At 46.4% G+C, this 14,243-nt stretch overlaps 1 protein-coding gene across 8 annotated transcripts in view; it reads right to left on the bottom strand.

The window, feature by feature from the left end:
* Positions 1–14,243, bottom strand: part of SLC4A2 (solute carrier family 4 member 2) — a 1,509,271-nt gene that overhangs the window by 187,366 nt on the left and 1,307,662 nt on the right. The window lies entirely within an intron of this gene.

Genomic DNA, 14,243 nt, shown 5'->3' with positions numbered 1-14,243 from the left:
GAGAGGGCACCGTTGAGCACCAGGAAGAGCAGACGCAAAACTGGAGGCTCCATTGAATAAAGTGGATTCTCCTCTTTTACCTCTACAAGGTGGGTTGCGCAATACACATTGGCCCTCATTACGACCCTGGCGGAGTGGGTTTACGCCAGCGGTATTCGCGGCGGACCCGTCCGCCCTACTACGAGTTCCCGTAGCGCCATGGAACGTTTTCCGCCTGGTTTTTCCGGGCGGAGAAATCCATGGCGCTACGGGACCTTGTTGTTAATTACGCCACCGTATTTTACGGTGGCGCAATTAGCGCCTTCCCCACTCCCATTATACCCTATGGGGCAAAAATTGGAATGGGGAAGGGTAAAATGGGGATTGGGGATTTACCGCCCCGCCAAGGTCGGCATGGGGCGGAAAATCCGCCAACCTCCATGGCGCTATCGGCAGCTTTCCGCCGTGCTCCGCGGTGCATTTAGCACCGCGATTTCCGCCAGGGTCGTAATGAGGGCCCTTGTGTCTGAGTACCCGGAGACCAAGTGGGTATGAAACAGTATTGAGTTAGGCTTGTGACAGCGCATGGTGCATTTGAAGTTAGAGCGGCACCTGCCTTGCTGTGTACAGGCGCGCAAGGTGATGCAGCCTGGCACAATATCAATTTGAGGGTGCAGCCTGTCAGAGAGAGGCACAAGCAACCTCTTGATTTTTATTTTATTTTGACTCATTTGTATCATGCAAAGAAATAGAGCAGAAACCTGTGCATCTGGGAAAAGAATGGTACCAGTAGTTAAAAGATACCACATAGATCAACTATTTAAAAAGGGAAGTTTATAGATTTTGCTGAAAAGAGTCAAATACTCTGTACCAGACTAATGGGGAGAGAGTTCCTGGAGCGAGTGCCGACAACAGCTTTGGTCACCTCAAGTGGGAATTAATAACACGATTTTGACTGGATGAAAGATCTCATGTTGGTCATTATGAACTTATTCTTTCAGCAAGATAAAACTGGTGCTTGTCCATGCATACCTTTCAAAACAAGACAGGATGTTAAAAACCATCCTCTGCTTAACTGGCATCCAATGAAGGGACCTTCGATATTGAGAAATTGAGGAGAATTTTGGTAGGCAAAGAAGTCTGACTGGCGAATTTTGTGCAGCCTCCAGACGAGCCATTTGCCACTGTGAGATACTGTTAAAACGTCATTGGCAGAGTCCAGCTTAGAACATACCACAGCCCCAACCACAGGGTCGCTGTTTGTGGCTGGGGCATAAGGTAGAACAGAGCGTAGCATATGAATCCTGTAGAATATGGATTTAACAATCTCACTAACTTGTTTTTCGCAACTCAGCTCTGATTGCCAGTAGCAACGAAGATATTTCACTGAGTGATCAAACAATGTGGGAAGTTCAAATAAGGGTAAAGAAGGAGGAATTTGTGATGGATTTGTGTGCAGATGTTTGGGTCCGAACATCATAATCTCTGTTTTGGAGGGATTCAATTGTAGCTTGTTTGCAATTATCTGCCTTTTTAATTTCTTCATAAATAGGCCTATGTCTTAAGATAAATCTGTGGTTTTATCAAATCGCAAACGAAACTGTATATTGTCAGCGAATGAATAATGAAGCTGAAATTCCATGCTTAACTGATTGAGTATGATTTGTCAAAAATGAATGAAACCAGCATATTGCATGTTGAGATATACCAGCAATATTTTACAGCCTACACAAAAGAATATAATGTTCCACTGTGTCAAAGGCTGCTGATAAATCCAGCATGATCAGCATTGTGCATGCCCCATTGTTGGTGTAATGCAATACATCATCCCATACAGCAACAAGGACCTTCTCTGTTCCATGGGATGGTCAAAAAGGATCTGATGTTTCTCAATGTGCTCTTCAAGTTGTATGTAACAATGTTCTCTAGGATTTTGGCTGTCCCTGCTATTGGTTGATAGTTTAGTAGCATGCTTGGGTCCAGGGACAATTTCTTTAAAAGTGGGGTGACGATGGAAAGACCCCTCGTTCAAGAGAAAGATTGACAAATGCTTTTACAAAATCTAACAAACTGGAGGCTTGTTCCTGAGCAACACAATCTGGTATGGGGGCATCATTTAAGTTGTTAGCTTTTAAAGCTGAAAGATAACCTAGAATTTTCTCCGAAGAGCATGGGGAAAAAAATCAAACAGTGCTTTGATTTCCAGAATGGTCTCAAGACTGCAGCAACATCACCAATTGACTGGCTACGTCAATCTCTTGCTGAATTTCATTTATTTTGGCTACACACAAATTATTAAATTAAAATGCCAGTTTAGTAGTAGGTAGAACTCTGGGGGTTGTGCCATGAGAATTACAAAAACGACTCATTAAGGCAAACCATTCTCTGTGTCCATTTATGGCACTGTATTTTGCAAAACCCAGTTTTTAAGGCCAACGTAGAGTATGCCTGGGATAAAATATCCCTATGTTTTCTCCAGATCTTTTCTCTTCTGTGGTTATCTTGTTTTAAAGTTCTTAGAGTTTAAAGTATTCTATTTTCTGCATCTAACTTTTATAGGGTCAACAGCATCACAAACTGCTTGTAAATGATTCATATTTGCAGCCCAAAAAATATTTGCAGGACATATCCGTCGAAGTGGATACTAAAATAGGGCTGTGGTCTTGCCCTGCAATCCTAGGGAGGTCCTTAAGATTACATGAACAAATATTTATTGTTGGTGTCTTATTAGTCTCTGATAAATCCAGAATAAAGGCAACCATTCTAGCGTAGTGGCCTGCCAACATTACTGGGGTCGTTTCCTGGAACTCAATGCTAGAACCTCTGCACAGAACTAAGTCCAGACAATTCCCAAATAAGGTGAGGGAGAAGAAACACAGAAGGCAAGATAATGAGTTTGGAGTACTCATTAAGTTTAACTGAATCCCCATTTTTGGCTATTTTATGTCAAATTTTAAAATCGCCAATGAAACGTAGTTTAGAGAATGTCTCCAAATTTGAGAGGTCAAGAAATCGTTAAGGTATTCGGCAAAAATATGTAAAGGGCCAGAGGTGTGATAGCACAAAACAATTCTAAAAGAGTGTTTAGGGGACAAAAAAAGGTCAAGTATAAATATCTGGGAGGAAGCCTTCGAGCTTAATTCCTCCATTCCTTCTATTCAAGCATGATTTATTACCCCCCACTATGGGACATGCAATTAATCAATTTAATTAAAAAATTATTGGAGAACCAATAAACTAAACTGGGCAGGGCTTGGATACCCCTAAAGTATGTAAATCATTTTGCTAAATGAAATCAGCCACTGCTATATCAATTGGTTGATCTCAAATTAATCAATGCAGATTTAATCCTCATCGATATTGTTTTCTGATCATTACCTTTTGAATCCTCTAGTTTGTTGGATATTTGAAAAATGCCAGAGACCCTATCTTGATTAGAGTTCTCTGGATAATAGACAGTAGATTGTTTTTTAGTGCCGAACATACCACCAGCACAAAACTATTTTAAAGAAAAGAGGGAAACACCAGCTTGAAAGGGTTAACTAGATAAGAATGTATAATTTTAAGCAAACATAGGCGAAAAGAAGAGCATACTGCACCGGAAGGTCCTCTTTAAGCGCCAAGTGCCGAACATTCCCGAACAGGTTAAAATATGGTTTTGTGTCAATGACATGCACCAAAAACACTGTTCAGAGTCACATGGGAAATGTAATTATCAAACGAGCAAACAGAACGCCAAATGTAGCACTGTTCAGAGTCACATGCGAAATGTAATTATCAAACGAGCAAACAGAACGCCAAATGTAGCCAAGACACTAAGGAACAAAATCAAATTTGAATTCAATATGGAAATGCAGCCTCTGTGAGAACCTCCTGTCTCTCCATGGGGGAGGATTGGGCACGTGTCTCTGCCGCCACTATCTTTTTCCTAAGTCTTTCCTCTATAAGCGCTGATATTAATAATGCTCTGCACTCAGTGTCTGGCCAGGTCTTTGTGATCTCCATCAGCAATCCTTTTCGTACCAGGATTCCGACTCCCGCCCCCTTGGCGACTCTGAACCCCAATGTGTGCTACATATAAGGCTACTCGGGATCCTGCACTCATCCCCCTTCTGGTATCTAGTTTCTTGTAGAAAAAGAACATCGATTTCAGCTCATTTAAACTCTCTTGCTACTATTTCACCTAAGCGTACGTCCAATTGCGTTTCCATGGTGCAAAGGGAGGACTGGTTGTGTTCCACTTCTATCAGCCTCTCCTCCATCTTGTCCAGCCTGGTATTGATCTTGTCCACTTTGCCACCAATATCGGCACGCATGCCTCTTATTTCTTCTAGCAATGAGGCGTAGTCTCCTTTGGTGGCCATTGAGTCCTGGCTTCCAGTCGGCATTGCCTTGTCTTTGTTTGGGTCGTGGTCTTCCTTTCTACCTGGGAATGCAAAATCCGCCAGCCTGTTCCGGGGATCCATGCACTGATTTTGTTGCTTGTGGCCACCTCCAGGGGTCCAGGTGATGCAGGACGCTCCCTCTTACTTGTGAGTGCGGAGGGGAGATTGTGTGGGTAGCCAGAGTTGGGTATCTGTGTCTTCACAGGACGACCGCCGTGATGGTGTTCTTGGGTCTCGTTGTCGTCGGGTCAGTCACCTCAGGGTACTCCCAATCGGTTTTGTTGATCTGAAGCGGACGGGCACACGCCCGAGTCGGGGGCCACACACCCATGATATCCTCCTTGCATTCCCTGCAGGATTACCCTACGCCTCCACTTGGTTTGGGGGATGTCCATTTCCCTTTCCGGGGACGGAGTCCCACAATGATTGTCAGGGTCCCTCTGAATGGTCAGCCCGGGGGACCAGAGTCGCGCTCTGTTTTCCCAGGACTTTGCTTCTTGGTGCAGTGCAATGAGCCGCAGTGAAAGGGGGCCCCGCTCAGCACCGCAGCTCATGCACAGTGCGTAGTATGGCTTCAGGGGTCTGGCAAAGCGGGCGGGCCTTTTTGCTTCGGGGGTATAACCAACAAGTCTTTTATCGTTTGGGGCTGAATTCTAGTTTTCCCTCAGCTGTGGCTGGCTACTCAAGTCAGCGAGGCGGGCACACGCCCCTCAAAAGGGGGCCCTCACCTCCTGCTTCATGTTCGGATAGTGTGACTTTTGTTCTATCCCCGTCTGGGGGTCTGTTGCTCTGTCCGGCCTCCTGTGACTCCAGGGGCCGACACAAGGATGTTGTGCCAATCTGCACGGATCCCATGTGGTCCAGGACCACCTTGTGGTGTGCCGACAGGCTGCCACTGTTGTTTGTCAGGGTGAGGGAGACCGCAGGGCTCTTGTCTTCACTTGGGGTCAAAACCTTAAGTGTCACTTGTGCGTTCTGCAGCTTTGGTAGCCTATCGGCAATGAGGTGGCTGTTGCGTGTGTGTGAGGCCACTTGGTTTCTCTGGTGTTCTCTTAGATCTTTGGCCTCACAGCATGGGCCTTGCTCCTATGCCTGTGTTACATTTTCCCCGTATCAGAATACAACAGCACTTGATGAGTCTGCAAGGTCTGCCGCGTTATATGTGTGGGGAATGCTCTGCCCCAGAGGTCTGTACCTAGCGGGGACCTCCGATGTGAGAGAAGTCGTCCATGGCTCTCAGTTATTGTTGACTCTGGCGGCGTTCATCTACCAACGTGGCCCAGTATTTCTCATGGGCGGCGGGAGGGAGCCGTCTGATGTGTGCCGCACCTGTCCTGGGTGGTTAGAGTCCCAGCCGCTGCAGTGTGAGCTTCATCACGTTGACACCGCCGATGCGGACACCGAGGCACTCCCCTCGCTCTTCAGGTCTGCGGCCTCCCCCTGCTGATGTTTTCACCGGTGGGGGGGGGTTGGCGCTCACCTGCTATTGCATATGGTTGTTTCGCTCCCATCTTCAGGGCCGGTGGGGCAGGAGTCCGCGTGGCACCGCAGGGCCACTGTCTCCGCGGGGCGCTGCGTCACACAAGCCAGTTGCTGTAGCTTCTTCTCGGGTTGACTTGGTGTCAGTGTCCCGGCTACATGGTAGCCTTTGGTTTGTGGGGCCTCACCATCAGAGGGACCCGTCGGCACTGCGCTTGTGGCCTGCTACACTGGTGTGGGCTGTTCTTTTGCTACGTACCGTGTTTTTTTTCTCAGGATTCCTTTGTGCGATTTCAGTTGGGTTTTCGCAGGTTGGATGTCCCTTGAGTTCAGAAGAACAAGTTACTTACCAACTGGTAACGTTCTTTCGATTGGATGTTCCTCCAACGTATTCCTCATCTTAGATGTATTCCATCCAGCTTTGCTGCTCTTCAGAAAGTTTTTCGCCAGAGGGCGCCATGCGTTGATGTCGTCGAGTCGATGGTCCCTCGAAGGCCTCCGTCGAGGGTGACGTCATTGGGTATATAAGAAGCACGCACGGCACCCGTTGGCCTCAGTTCTGTTTTTCCCTTTTCACCTTTGATTTTTTACTATGTAGATTGTGGCGGCAGACAGGTATCAGCCTTGCGAAAGTTGAGTTGGCAATAACCCGGAAAAATCTACAGAGGGGTAGGCTGGGAGGGCGATGAGGAATACGTTGGAGGAACATCCAATCGAAAGAACGTTACCAGTTGGTAAGTAACTTGTTCTTCGAGTGGATTGTGTCCTCCAACGTATTGCCCTCATCTTATATAGACTCCCAAAGCAGTATGGATAATTTCTCTGGAGGAGGGGTTAGATTTTTCAATGCCCTTAGATGGCTGAATATAGTACTGCTTTACCAAAATTCAGCTCCTTAGACTGGGAAGCATCCAGACTATAGAATATTTAAAAGGTGTGCAGTGAAGACCAAGTTGCTGCTTCACAAATGGACCTTATTGGAACACCTTTTTGAAGGGCTGTCGAAGAGACAATGCCTCTGGTGTAATGAGCCCTTAACCCTTCTGGTGGGTCTTTTTGTGCTAATCTGTCACATTCTGAAATGCAAAGCACAATCCAGCGTGATATTGTCTGTTTTGTCACCGATTGACCCAATTTCCTTCCGGTGTAGCCGATAAACAGTTGGTTGTCCACTCTAAGCTTGGAAAGCCTAGAGATGTAAAAGCTTAAAGCTCTTCTTGGATCCAACCTGTGTAATCTTTCCTCCTCCTTAGTAGGATGAGGTGGAGAATAGAATGCGGGTAAAACAATTTTCTGACTTAAATGAAAATCAGATACTACTTTAGGTAAAAATGAGGGTTTAACCCTCAACACAACTCTGTCCTTCTGGAACACAGTATAGGGTGGGCCAGAAGACAGTACCTGCAATTCGTTCGCTCTTCTTGCAGATGTTAAAGCAACTAGGAAAGCAGTTTTCCATGTCAGTAATCTTAATGGACAAGTTTTCAAAGGCTCAAAAGGAGCACACATTAAGAATTTTAGAACCAGATTGAGATCCCAAATTGGCACTTGGAATGGGTAAGGAGGAAACACATTAGTGAGTCGCTTTAAGAATTGCACTACGAAAGGAATTTTGAAATAGGAGCATTCTTCCGACGAGCGCTTGAAGATGGAAAGCGCTGCAAGATAACCTTTAATGGTACCAACATTTAGACCTCTATGCGCTAGGGACAAGAGGAAGGACAGCACTTCCGGAAAAGAACATAGAAAAGGATCGACATTCTTTTCTCTGCACCAGTTGCAAAACTTCCTCCAACGGCAACGGTATATAGATTTTGTTGCTGGCCTTCTTGCCGAAAGCAACACCTCCATGACGTCATCTGGAAGGTCCCAATCCTTGTATCTCAGCCTTTCAGATACCAAGCGTGAACGTTGAGAGTTTTTACCTCTGGATGGAGAACCTGACCCTCCATTTGTGAGAGAAGGTCCTCTCTCTGAGGAAGACGTACTTGTCATGAACCATCGGATGCGTCCTTTCTGGACTTCCTGGTCCCTGACCCATAGGGGCTTGCACTCAGCAGTACTCCCAACAAGGCCGCCGAATGCGAAATACTGTTTACCAGTTTCCCCGCCGTACACATTACATTCTATAAAGCGGACAAGCCCCCGCGGCCCTGCGCGTCTCAACGCTACCGCTTGCCGTGGCTAGACGTGTGCTGCCGTAGTTCGCTTGTGTTTTTCCTTTGATTCTTGATTCCCAGTACTCCTAAATTCCTTCTCCTTCATTCCCCCCTCCTTTTTGTCCTTCTTGCATCCCGGATCTCCGTGCACTCGTCTTCCAAGTGCACTCTTCGCTGTTTCCTGGATTTCCGTCATTTGACATGAGAACTGGGACCACTGAGTCTTTAGAGCCCATTGAAGGGATCTCATCCTCAAACGTGCCTCTGGCACCAGGAAGATGCATGAGGCCGAGCAACCTTAAGAAGTCGTAGGCCTGGAGATTTTGGGCATTCTGGAATTTGGAAACCAGCTGAAGAATGTCTTGAGGCCTCGACTTCAGAGGCAAGCTCTTTCCCAAGGATGTGTCTAATACAGCTGCTATGTACTGGAGCTGTTGGGAAGGTGTCATTTGAGACTTCTTGAAATTTAGGGAGAAGCCCAGTCTGTGGAGGAAGTGGCAGGTGACTTTCAGATGATCCAGTGCTTGTTCAGCAGAACGTGCCCTGATCAACCAATCGTCCAGGTAGGGGTAGACGTGAATCCCCTCTCTCCTGAGGTGCGCTGACACCACTACCATTAACTTGGTGAAGACCCTCAGGGCGGAGGTCAATCCGAATGGCAGGACTCGAAACTGATAGTGTGAGTCGCCAACTACAAACCTCAGGTATTTTCTGTGCTTGAGATGAATCGGCACATGAAAATAAGCATCCTGGAGGTTGAATGACACCAAACAGTCCTCAAGTTGAAGGGCCTGAAGGATCTGAGAAAGGGTAACCATCTTGAACTTGTCCTTCCTGAGGAACTTGTTCAAGTTTCTTAAGTCCAAGATGGGTCTCAGTCCTCCGTCCTTTTTGGGGATCAAAAAATACGGGGCGTACTATCCCTTGTTCTTCTCCGCTGCAGGTACTGGTTCTATAGCACCTTTCTCCAGCAAGGTTAGAACTTCCTGGTGTAGGAGCGGGTCTGAAAACTTCAATGGGTGTCTCCCTGGTGGATTGCTTTGAAGTTGCGTTAGAAAAGGAAGGCAGTAACCTTGGGCTATTATTTCTAGAGCTCAAACATCTGAAGTAATGGCTCGCCATTCTTGCAGATGCTGTGACAGCCTGCCTCCTACAGGTGTTTTGTGATGCTAGTCCTCAAAGTGGTTTTGTGGTGGTTGTTGCAGCCGCTGATGGCAAAGAGGCTGGAGCTGGAGCTGGCTTTGCACGTTTTGCACGTCCACGGCGAGTGGCCTTTCTCTGGCCCCTTTGACTGGTCATTCCTCTCGCCTTTCCATATGAGGAGTAGTAACGATAGGATCGTCCCCTCCACGATTGTCCTGGCGCATAAAAAGGCTGAGGTTACCTAATAGCAGCCCCTAAAGATTTGGCAGCTGCTTTTGAGGTCTGCAACCTCTCAAGCCTCTCGTCAGCCTTGCTGCCAAAAAGGTGAGACCCGTCAAAGGGCATGTTCAGAAGGTGGTTCTGTACGTCCGGTGCGAAACCCGACTTCCGTAACCACGCAAATCTGCGCATTACCGTGCTAGTGCCCATGGACCTGCTTACACTATCCGCAGTGTCCAATCCAGATTGAAGGGATTCCTGCATGGCTTCCTTTCCATCTCTAATGATGGCTAGGAACCCTTCCCTTTCGTCCCCTTCTGGTAGGTGCTCCGCCGCCATTGCGATGCACTCCCACAGAGTGTACGAAAACTTTGCCAAGGCACATGTGGAGTTGGCCTATTTTAAAGCCATACTCCTAGCTGAAAATACCTTCCGTGCCCAGCCATCCACACGCTTATCGTCCCTGTCTGGAGGGATAGAAGGGTATGCAAGTTTGTTAGAAGCTGTGGCTGCCTGTGTGACCAGACTCTCGGGAGTGGGATTTTGGACAGATAGCCAGGGTCGCTAATGGCAGGGCGGTATTTTGAGGTGAGGAATTTATTTACTGGAGGAATAGAATCCGAAGTATCCCAATTCTTGGACACCCTATTTTGCAGGGCTACATGAAAGGGTAGTACTGGGTCTTCAGTGGGACCATGGTCCAATATATCTGTCAAATCATCCTGGATGAATTGGGCTGATGGTCTAGCCCATCCTAAGTAATCTACTACCTTCGTCATTAACTGACGGTATGATGGACTGGTATGCTCTCCTGGTTCTGGTCTGCCAAAGTCATTTTCAGGAGATGTGTCAATGCCACTTGCATTGTGTAATGATTCCACCAAGTCCCTCATTCTGCTTTCTTCTGAAATCAGGCATTCTGGGACATTTGGGGTGCCATATTGTAGCCCAAAAGATACATTCTCCTCATCAGATCTTTCCTGTTCCTCAAGAATTGAGGTCAGGGACTTGAAAAACTCCTTCCTAGGGAGAGGCTTTGAAAACCTTCTCTGGGAGTAGAGGAGGAAGGTGTATTACAGGGCTCTGAGGGTATTACAGGTCTTATAACCCTGTCTTTCCCTTTTTCTGGCTGGCCTGGCTTGGCTGGAGCCTTTGGCGCCGAGGGCTTCGGGGTCGACGTCGACAAAGGCGTTGATGGCGTCGACGAAATAGTGGTCGTCGACGGAGCCTGCTTCGAGGGCGTCGAGGCGCTCTTCGAAGATTTGCCCTTCGAGGTTCGGTGGGTCTCGGACGGCGTCGGTGACCTCGAGTGGTCGACTCGACTCGAGCAGTCCTTTTCGCTTGGCGTCCTGGAAGGTTCTCTATCCTTCCTTTTTCGATCACCCGGGCTCAAGGGCCCGCGAGTGTCGGAACGATGACGCTCCCGGCCGGCTTCTGAAGAAGGTGCAGATCGAGGCTTCGATTTCTCAAACACCTCCATCATTTTGACCCTGAATGGTTCCCACTGTTCGGAGGACAAATTTTTGGTGGGGCATTTGATCCTTTTTGGGGACTCGTCTGAGGATGAGGTGGAGGGGGACCTATAGCGTCATTTCTTCGACTTTTTCGTCGAAGACGACGAACGATGGGAATCGCTTCGGGACCTGGACCGATGCCTTTCGGATCGAGGAGATCTATCCTCACGGGACCTCGACTCGACGCTAGAGGCTTTACGGTCGGGTTTGCGACCTACCTGTAGTTTTCCCCTCCTTTCTCGCAAGGCCTTCCCCATCATCGCCTGACACTTCGTACAGGCCTCCATGTCGTGGCCTCCTCCGAGGCACCACAAACACTCTCGGTGCGGGTCTGTGATCGACATTTTTGAACCGCACGACTTGCACTTTTTGAAACCCAATCTCTGGGTCGTGGTCGGCGTCGATGACGAGGACATATTTATTTATTTACTATCTTCACAGAACTCGAGGCGCACCGAATCTCCGAAGCAATTTATACTGCGGAACAACGGAACTGTGGCCAACGGGTGCCACGCGTGCTACTTATATACCCGATGACGTCACCCTCAATGGAGGCCTTCGAGGGACCATCGACTCGACGACACCGACGCACGGCGCCCTCTGCCGAAAAAATTCCCGAAGAGCAGCAAAGCTGGATGCAATACATCTAAGATGAGGAATACGTTGGAGGACACAATCCATTTGAAAGTCATTTTTCGGTGTAGGGCCGTCGCTTAAGGGGAAAATAGGGGCACATTTGCAGAAAAAGGGGTACCGGGCCATAGAGGAGCACAAGCTTGTGTGCCTCATCCGTGCGCCCCCTGGTGGCCGTCCCCAGATTTCTTTTTAATGTCTTGTATCTAATGTTGAAAATGTATATAACTGTTATTGTCTGCTTTTATGGCACCAGCCAAAATAAAGCTGTTTTATTGATCAACCCCCGCACTGTTTAAGTCCAAAATAGACAGCAAGCTTACCAAAAGAATTTATAAGACTATAGGTGTCTAAACGACAAAGGGGATAACACATGACAAATACTTTGGAATGCAGCAATAGCTATGTGGAGAGCAGGGATGCTTAAAAAAACAGGATCAAGCGACAATACAAAGTGCTCCTGACTGCCTTAGAGACCCGGATAAAATATCTTGAAGGCTGTTACAAAAGATCAACCTCTGTTATGACTTTAAACTCCTTGGATTTAGCCAATCATGACCTCAATATTATCTACACTAATAGAGGTATAGTCCTACATAAGAAAGCCGGTTGCTCATTTTCTGAGCAAGGGAAAAAAGCTGGAAGACTATTGGCCTATCTCATCAAGAAGAAGCAACCATCCAGTATCATCTCAGCGGTAACCGACGAGATAGCAGCAACAGTGACTGATCCCAGAGAAATCTATTTCAAACGTACAACTCCTCCTTATACTCCTTGTAACAAATGTTTGACCAGTTGGCTTGTAAGTCTTTTTTAGATAACCACTTCCCAAGCTACCACGTGACCTGGCAGAGCTCATGGTCCATCCAATCTCTGAGGAAAAGGTCTCTAAGGCTATGTCCTCTTTGCATTGTGGGAGGGCGCCAGGCCCAGATGGGTTTTCGGACATTGTTTATAAATACACTGATGAAGCTTAGAATCCCCATTTGACTATTTTATACAACACATTGTTCGAACAAGGAGCACTCTTAAACACCATGTATCAAGCCCCAATTTATCTCATCCCAGAAGAAGGAAAAAAAAAACATTGGAGAGGGAGTTATCAATCAATATCTCTCCTTAACAATGGCCTAAAAAGTCTCACAACACTTTTAGCAGATCGAGTTAAACACTCAATAAGGCACAGAATCCACAGAGATCAAGCGTGTTTCATAGCAGACAGGTCATTACAGATCATTTAAAGTAAACTCATATAATAGATTTTGCAGATTCCACAGAGGGTAGGCCGAATCATTTCTATTAATGGCAAAAAGCCTTTTATAAAGTGGAATAGCCATTTCTTACCAGGGCACGTTTGTGACTTGGTTTAAAACTTTCGATAGGGCTCTAATCATGCAAGTAAAGACAGGAATGGCAATCTCTGCTTCATTTAAGCTATTCAGAGGCACAACACAAGGCTGACCCCACCGCCTCTTCTTTTCTCCATAGCTCTAGAACCCTTAGTTAGCCATATATATATATATATATAGCAGGCATTCATCCCAGGGACAAAGTAAATTACTACTATAAACTGATGATATTCTTTTAACTGTAACTCGACTTGCGATTGCCTGATCACACTTTTTTTAAAAATTATTTATTTATATTATATATAATATATACAACATATCAGCAACAGCAATATTATCCAAAACCAAATACAGAAGGTACATAAAAAATAATTAAAAATATAAACACTCAAGACAATTCAAGAACTAACCTAAAAGAAATCATTAAACACATTCCAGATCTTCTCATATGTAGAACATTTACCTTTCAATTTGTAAATCAATTTCTCTGTCCGTGACAGGCTATGCATTTCCTGTATCCACTCCTCATAGGAAGGTGAGACCCGCCCCTTACACCCACGGAGAATCAGTCTCTTGGCCACAATGAATGCACGAAAAATCAACTTTTTGTGTGCAGAGCTGACATCGTCCAACCCGGAAACATCACCAAGGATTACCGTCCTAAAATCAAGGGCCAGCCCACCTCCTGCAATCCTGTCACACACATTACAAACTTCACTCCAAAAATCTCTGACTCTCACACATTCCCACCACATGTGTTCCAATGACCCGACTGCATGAACGCACCCCCAACAGTTAGAATTGCCTGATCACACTTACTACCTATCACTGAGCAGTATCGTCGTCTCTCAGGATATAAAATGAACTGGCAGAAGATGAAGTCTTACAGCTGGGATGAAGGCACCCTCCCTCAGATCTGTTGTTCATTCCTGCAATTAAAAATGACCACCACCCAGATGCACCTACGGATCACAGTTAAGACTACAGTGGACTCCATGTTTGAAAGTGGACAGTAGTGGAGGGCATAGAGTCAGATTTGAAAAACTGGGTTACTCTTCCTCTATCACTTTGGGAAGAATATCACTTTCTAAAATGGTTTCATTACAGCACATTTTTTAAACTCCATGCTCCCTATGGTATTCCCCAGAAGTATTTCCAGTGCATATCTCAAGTACTAGACTGCTATCTGTGGCAAGGAGGCAAAGCTAGAATAAAAATAAAAATTCTCTTAATACCAATATCCATGAGGTGGTCGTATTATTTCAGATGTACGTCTTTATTTCGGGACCTCCAAACGAGCTCAACTTGCAAGGACCAACAGAGGGCACCAAAGAGACCCGAATGGGTACAATATGAGAGGCACTTTCTTAAACCTTTCCCTAC

This window comes from Ambystoma mexicanum, chromosome 2p, assembly GCF_040938575.1.
Source record: "Ambystoma mexicanum isolate Mex_15411 chromosome 2p, UKY_AmexF1_1, whole genome shotgun sequence".
Taxonomy (NCBI): domain Eukaryota; kingdom Metazoa; phylum Chordata; class Amphibia; order Caudata; family Ambystomatidae; genus Ambystoma; species Ambystoma mexicanum.
This window is presented reverse-complemented; position numbering and strand designations above follow the sequence as displayed.